Below are 8,142 nucleotides of genomic sequence, written 5' to 3'. Positions count from 1 at the left end.
CCTCTCTCTCTCTCTCTCCCTCTCTCTCTCTCCCTCTCTCTCTCTCTCTCTCTCTCTCTCTCTCTCTCTCTCTCCCTCTCTGATGCAGCCTTTTATTGAGGCACGGGGAAGGAGAGGTGGGGTGCAGTCCAGCAGGAGGCTGGGGAAAGTTTGCAAGCATATGAAATTTGGCCTCTCATTAACATGGCGCCCACGGAAGACGGTTTTCATCAGCAGTCTGGTGTCCTGGAAGGCTGAAGTGCTTGAAATGTACCAAGTTCAGCGATTGTGTTCCATTAAGAAAGCTGCATGGTCATCACGGAAGGGACAGTCTGTGTGTTGGGGGAGGCAGGGGAGGAGGGCGGGTGCCCAGTCTGTCTGCAGAACTCTCGCCCCACCTCCCATACTCCATCACACTTGCATGCTTGGGCTCTGCCAGCCGCCCAAGCTCCGGATCCAAAGACCCAGCTGGGCTGTTCCCAACCCACCCAAGAGTTTGGGCTGAGGGCGGGGAGTCCGCCAGCCAGTGTGCCTCCATCACTAACCCTGGTCTCAGGTAGGAGGTGCAGTCTTCCCAGTGTCCCTCTCAAGTGGTGACCATCCACGATGTCCTCCTGCAGCCCCCACAGTCAGGTTGGCTGGGGTACAGATGGCGTGTTGCAGGGCTTGGTCCAAGAGGGAGTTTGGACGCCACGGGGCCTCAGCCTCTAGCTGGCTACGGCAGCACTGTTTCCCGAGCCCACTTCTGGCCCACTGGGGCCCAGCTGGGGTTTTTAAGATGGGCTAATGCAAATGGCCCTGATAGACTCTTCGAGATTAATGGCCAGAAAGTGGGTTGACGCTCAATTCCACGGGGCGTGCCGGTCCTGGGTCCGCATCTTGGGTGGGTGGAAGGGCAAGTGAAGACAGCCCTGAAACAACGGGAATCTTCGCTGGCCTTTGTCTTGAGGGCCTTTTAGTAGCATCTACCAAGAAAGTTCTGGCCCTTTCCAGGCATCTCCTTTGCTGGGGTTCTCCACACGTAGGGTGGTAGGCAGGTCTGTTCTTCCCGTTTTACAGACGAGGGCTCAGAGTCCAAAGCTAAGTCAATTGCCCTTATCCACACAAGTACATGGGGTTCTGGGCCAAGTTCTGTGCTGCCCTTCACCTAGGACTTCAACAGAGAGCATCATGATTGCCCACAGGGGGCTCATGGCCAAGCAGGGGGACACGGCCATCGCCACCAAGTGAGACAGTTGACAGGATGAGGACACAGCCCTAAAAGTTAGTGCCGTGTGCCAACCACGGGTCAGGCCCTGTCACTGCATTGCAGTCAATCATCATCTCTGATTCCGTATTTGCAAATTCACCTACTCACTAAAATTTATTTATAACCTTAAAATCAACACTCACCACACTTTTGTGGTCATTCCCAGAAAAGAAAAAAAAAAAAAAATTGAGTCGCCCGCTGCTCGCGTTCCCAGCTGAAGTGAACCAGGCAAACAGTCTGCCTTCCTGTTCCAGCTCCTGTTCCAAGCAAGGGTCCTCCCAGCAGTCTCTTTAGTGCCGTGTATTTTGCATTTTTGTGCCTTCCCTTGGTTATTTTGCGTTTAAAATGACCCCTAAGCGTAGTGCTGTCTAATGATGTCCTTTACAGAGAAGATACAGGTGTTAGACAAGCTTTGCTCAAGCGTGAGTTATAATACTGCTGGCTGTGAGTTCAACGTTAATGAATCGACAATATATATTAAATAAGATGGCTTTAAACAGAAACACACGTAAAGCAAAGTTATGTGCTGGTTGGTTGATGAAAAAATGCGCTGAGCCTGTATTTCCCTGAGGAGCAAGGGTTCAGTATTCGCTGGTCCAGTTTCTCTGCAACTTTATAGAGCATCACACTGCAGGTAACAAGAACGGCCAATACCTTACTTTCCCGTAAGAGCCTCATGGCCCTGGGGGCCCACCTGGGAGATGAGGAAACAGGTTTGAACAGGTTCTTGCCAGAGTCCTGGCTATGGAGGCGACAGAGCAGGGCTCAGCCCTCAGTCAGACTGCAAAACCGGCCCACTTTGCCACTCCGAGGACAGAAACGGACACGTATGCGAGGGACACCTAAGTTGGTTCTAGAGGGACCTACCGGGTTCAGCCCACCGGGGGGCACAGACGGGAAGATTTAAAGGTACAAACCCAAGCTCCACTACTCAACAGTCTCCTTACCTGCAGCGGGAATGATAACTACCTCCCCGATCACGGGGCTGAGGTGGGATTCAATGACACGTATGTAAAGCCCTTGACATCTGGCTTATCATAAGCTCTCAGACAGTGGCAGCTCATAGTAGTAACTGAGTCCAGGGCTTCTGACTGCTTTGGTGGCTTTTTCTGCTCCCCTCTGAGCACCAGGACAGACGGTGTGATCTGAAACAAATGTCAGCCTCAGCACGAACCCTCTAAGCTTCTCCTGGGCTCCCTTGGTCTCCCCAGGGCACATGATCTCAGGTCCAGCTAGCTGGTCCCCTGAGGTCCGGGCAGCTAAGCCATTAGAAAGGAGCTGCCCCCGAGGGGCAGCTGAGGACCAGGCCCACCCCCGACCCCAACACACAGGTGGCTGGGTGACGGCTTGGGCCAGTTGTTCGGTGATTCCAGGCTGCTCAGTATTGGCCCACAAGACGCTGTTTAAGGAAACCCTCTACGGGAATGCCCTGGTGGTCCAGTGGTTACGACTCGGCGGTGCCACTGCCAGGCCTGGGTTCAATCCCTGGTCGGGGAACTAAGATCCCGCAAGCTGCACGGTGCGGCCAAAAAACTTAAAAATAATAACCAGGAAAACCTTTTCAAGCACATCAAAAAGGAATATGTGATCCTTTGGTCTCTCCCTCTTGCATCAGATTCTCTAATCCTGACTTTGCTGGGAAGCAGGTACCTTGGTCCCTGAGCAGGGACCTGAGCCCCCCACCTGTCCCAGCTGCCACTCACTGCCAGCCACTCTGCTGCATTCAGACCAAGCCCCCAAAGTTCCATTCACTGGGGTGTGGTCAGATGCTTGCAGCTGCAGCTCTGTGTTTAAGAGAAGGATGACGATCAAGATTGGGTGCGGACAGGACAGGGATCATAGTTTTGTCCTGGGGCTTGATGTCATGCCATGAGGTCACCTGTCTGAGCGTATTCACTGAAAGTTTCTTCCCCAGACCTGCCTTTTCCTCAGTCAAGGGGAGACAGCGAGCAGCTGCGGCATCCACAGTCCTGGCTTCTGTTCCCTGCTTGGATGTCTCACTTGCTCTGTGACTTAAGCAGATCATGTCTCTTCATCTCCGTTTGTCTTCGGGAACCAGACCACACCAGTGGTTTCCAGTTGTGTTAGTGATCCCCAGTTGTTCAATTCCAATTCCAATAAAATGCATTAAATGTCTTTAAACATTTTCCATTATAATGTTTTTAAACACCATGCACTCAAGTATGTTACATGCTGAATTTCCATTTGTTCAATCTGCTTGTCTATCTTTGTGTCGATGCAATGCTATCTTAATTACTGTACATTTACAGTGAGCCCTTCAACTTTCTTGTTCTACAGTATTGCCCTGGCTCTTCTCAGCTCTTTGCATCCCCATAAAAATTTGAGAAGCAGTTTATCAATCCCCTACTCCCCACAAAAATGACTTTAAAGCTGCTGGGATTCTGACTGGGATTGCACTGAATCTATGGGAAGAACTGACAACCTAACAATATTGAGTCTTCCTATCCATGTATGTGGTATATCCCTATCTCTTGTTTAGTTCTTTGATTTCTCTCTATAATTTTAGTAGTTTTCAGTATAGAGGTCTTGCACATCTTTCTTTCCGTTGACTCCCAGGTTTTTTGATATTTTGCTGTCATCGAAAATGGTATTTTTTTGTCATGGGGCTTCCCTGCTGGCACAGTGGTTGAGAATCTGCCTGCCAATGCAGGGGACACGGGTTGGAGCCCTGGTCTGGGAAGATCCCACATGCCGCGGAGCAACTAGGCCCGTGAGCCACAACTACTGAGCCTGCGCGTCTGGAGCCTGTGCTCCGCAACAAGAGAGGCCGCGACAGTGAGAGGCCCGCGCACCGCGGTGAAGAGTGGCCCCCGCTCGCCGCAACTAGAGAAAGTCCACGCACAGAAACGAAGACCCAACACAGCCAAAAATAAATAAAATTAAAAAAAAAAAAAAAAAAGGTCATGAAGAACCTAGGGGTAAGACGGGAATAAAGACACAGACCTACTAGAGAATGGACTTGAGGGTATGGGGAGGGGGAAGGGTAGGTTGTGACAAAGCGAGAGAGAGGCATGGGCATATATACACTACCAAACGTCAGGTGGAAAGCTAGTGGGAAGCAGCCGCATAGCACAGGGAGATCAGCTCGGTGCTTTGTGACCGCCTGGAGGGGTGGGATAGGGAGGGTGGGAGGGAGGGAGACGCAAGAGGGAAGAGATATGGGAACATATGTATATGTATAACTGATTCACTTTGTTATAAAGCAGAAACTAACACACCATTGTAAAGCAATTATACTCCAATAAAGATGTTAAAAAAAAGAAAATGGTATTTTTAAATTTCATTTTTAATTTCTTTGTTGCTGGTGATAGAAATATAATTTACGTTTACACATTGACCTTGATTCCAATGACCATACTTAAATTCCTTGTTAATTCTAATAACTTGTAGATTCATTTGGCTTTTCTATTTCAGAATCATGTCATTTATAAATAACGATGGTGTCATTTTTTTTGCATTCCAACCTTTACGCCATTTGTTTCTTTTTATTGCTTCCTTGCAAGGCCAAGACTGCCAGTACATTGTTGACTGAAAACAGTGAGAATGGACATCCTGGTCTTATTTGCATTCTAAGGGAACACTTTCAATAACTCACCATTAATTATATGTTGTACATTTGTCGTATATACCTTTTATCGGGTAAGGAAATTCCCTTCTGTTTCTAGTTTGCCAAAAGTTTTATCATGAATGAGCGTGGAATTTTTCAAGTGCTTTTTCTGCATCTATAGACAGCATCACATGAATAATCTCCTTTTTAATTTTAATATAGTGAATCACATTGATGGATTTTCAAATGTTAAACCAGCCTTGCATTCCGAGAATAAACTTCACTTGGTTGTAATGTATTACCCATCCTTCTTGTGTATCATCGGATTGATTTGCCAATATTTTTGTTTAGGATTTTTGCATGTATATTCATGAGAACAATCGGTCTATAATCTACACCATAATTTAACCCACTGAAGACCTGAAACATGCCCACCCATGCTCCTAGCTTAACCCATTTCCATTTGGGTTATGCCACCACCGTTCACATTCCTGATGAGGAATGTTGTCACTCTGGGCTGCTTTTTGAATTCAGGCCTGCAGGGATCTGCTCCAGCAAAATCTTACCAAAAAGTTCATCACTCAGTTTATTACTGAGTTCCATGCTCAGCTAGAAGCGAGGCAGATCATCTCACCATGGCCAGTGGTCATTGTGCAGTTAACACCCACAACTAATATCGCTAAAGCACCAGCCATACTCAAGGCACTGTGCTTGGCCCTGGGGGGTAAAGCAAAGCCACTTCTCTCCTTACGGAGCTTGCCATCCAGGAAAGGTGTTCGTTTACGCCTGGCAGTGGCTACTTAGCAACTCAGCTTTGAGACAAAAAGTTCTTCCTACACCTTTCCTTTGAATCTTCTGAATTTATTTTACTAAAGACTATTTAAAATAACAAGGTAGGGCTTCCCTGGTGGCACAGTGGTTGAGAGTCCGCCTGCCAATGCAGGGGCCACGGGTTCGTGCCCCGGTCCAGGAGGATCCCGCATGCCACGGAGCTGTTGGGCCCATGAGCCGCTGGGCCTGCGCATCCGGAGCCTGTGCTCCGCGACGGGAGAGGCCACAACAGTGAGAGGCCCGCGTACCGCAAAAAGAAAAAAAAAAAAGGTAAGAGTTTTAATACTGTTGTCCTTAGCAACTGCTTATTTGTCTGAATCGAGGTCACACCCACACTGTGCAACTGATTCAGAAATAACATGGATGCTGTGGCTCACGTGAAACTCATCCCCAAACTCCTTGTTTTGATTCTATCACCAGCCTCACTGACGTCGTGGACTGACTGGCAAGTAAGTATGTAAATGTGAACTTATCCATCTCTTGCTATTTAAATGCCACTTGTATCTGTTTTCTTTGGTTTTCTGCAGTTTGACTATGTTATGCCAAAGTGTGGTGTCTTTTGTGTGTTTGTTTTTTTGTAGTTGTTTGTTTTGTTTCTTGGTTTTTTCTGAATTTATTTCATTAATTTTTTTATAAATGTTTTGTTTCTTTTTGCTTGCTTTGTTTTTTGTTTGTTTGTTTGTTTTAATTTTTATTTATGGATTTTTGGCTGCGTTGGGTCTTCGTTGCTGCGCGCGGACTTTCTCTAGTTGCGGCGAGCGGGGGCGACTCTTCGTTGTGGTGCGTGGGCTTCTCATTGCGGTGGCTTCTCTTGTTGCAATGTACGGGCTCTAAGCGCGCGGGCTTCAGTAGTTCTGGCACGCGGGCTCTAGAGCACAGGCTCAGCAGTTGTGGCTCATAGCTTAGCTGCTCTGCGGCAGGTGGGATCTTCCTGGACCAGGGCTCAAACCCGTGTCCCCTGCATTGGCAGGCGGATTCTTAACCACTGCGCCACCGGGGAAGTCCCCGACCTTGTTGTTTATCTATTTTATATACAGTAGTGTGTAGCTGTTTATCCCAAGCTCCTAAATTAGGAGGGATAAATAAGGTGCCTCTCACTAATTTTTGAAAATTCTCAGCCATCATTACTTCAAATATTCTGTTCCATCTCTCTTTCCTCTCCTCCTGGTATCCCAACTTCACAAACGTTATACCCTTTGAGATTGTCCCACAGTTCTTGGTTACCTATCCTGTTGTTTCTTTCATTCTTTTTTCTCTTTGCACTTCAGTTTGAGAAGTTTCTATTGACGTCTTTTCAAGCTCAGTGATTCTTTCCTCAGGCGTGTCCAGTCCACTGATGAGCCCATCAAAAGGATCCCTCATTTCTGTAACAGTGTTTTCAATCTCTAGCATTTCCATTCGATTCTTTCTTAGAGTTTCCATCTCTCTGCCAATGTTACCCATCTGTTCTTGCATGGTGCCCACTTTTTCTATTACAGCGCTTAACATATTAATTATAGTTATTTTAAATTCCCTTTTGATCATTCCAGGCTTGGTGTCCTATCTGAGTCTGGTTGTGATCATTGTTTTGCCTCTTCAGATCGCATTTTTCCCTGCCTTTTGGAATGTCTTGTAATTTTTTTGTTGGAAGCTGCACACGTTGTATGAGATGATAGGAAATGAGGTTAATAGGCTTTTAAATGTATGTTAATCTGCCTAGAAGTTTGTAGCTGTAGGTGTCCGAAGCTTCAAATTCTCGAGCGTCTTTTTTTGTCTGCTCCCTTGACTTTGGGTTTCCCTATGCGCTCCTCTTCAGATAGAGTCTAAGACCTGCAGCTCTTTCAGCTGTAATGCACCGTCAGTATACTGGGGCCCTGCTGGTGTCGTGGTGAGGGGCAGGAGATGGGGAGTATCCTATCATCTTCCAATTAAATGTCAGTCCTTTAAGTGCGCCTGTGTCTCAGGGCTGCTTATCCAGTGGTAGAGCTTTTCCTTCTGCCTCCCCCTCCCTTCTCTGGCTGCAGTAATTCCAAGCAAATTCCTGTTCCCTGTTTGTTTGTTTCTCCCTTAGGTGAGACAGGAAGTCTGGAGGGGGCTGGAGGGAGAGGAATTCCCTTCCCCCGCGTGGGATGAGGCTCTGGGTGAACGTCACCAGGATTTCTCTCCTGTCCTCCTACCAAGGACACTAGGAGGTCTTCTCAGGTCTTCTCCTGGAGAACCTGGTGGGGTTCCTGGTGGTAAAACCTATGAAAGTGCAAAGCCTTCTCCCCCAAGACTGGGCACCCCAGGAGTTTCGCACCCTGATGCCAGTCCATACTCGGCCTTCCAGCAATTCATCAAAATTGCCATTCAGGGGCTTCCCTGGTGGCGCAGTGGTTGAGAGTCCGCCTGCCGATGCGGGGGACGCGGGTTCGTGCCCCGGTCCGGGAAGATCCCACGTGCCGCGGAGCGGATGGGCCCGTGAGCCGTGGCCGCTGAGCCTGCGCGTCCGGAGCCTGTGCTCCGCGACGGGAGAGGCCACAACAGCGAGAGGCCC

The sequence above is a fragment of the Lipotes vexillifer genome, unplaced genomic scaffold (assembly GCF_000442215.2).
Source record: "Lipotes vexillifer unplaced genomic scaffold, Lipotes_vexillifer_v1.1 scaffold149, whole genome shotgun sequence".
In the NCBI taxonomy this organism is placed as follows: Eukaryota; Metazoa; Chordata; class Mammalia; order Artiodactyla; family Lipotidae; genus Lipotes; species Lipotes vexillifer.
The sequence above is the reverse complement of the archived record's forward strand: the minus strand, read 5'-3'. Positions refer to the sequence as shown.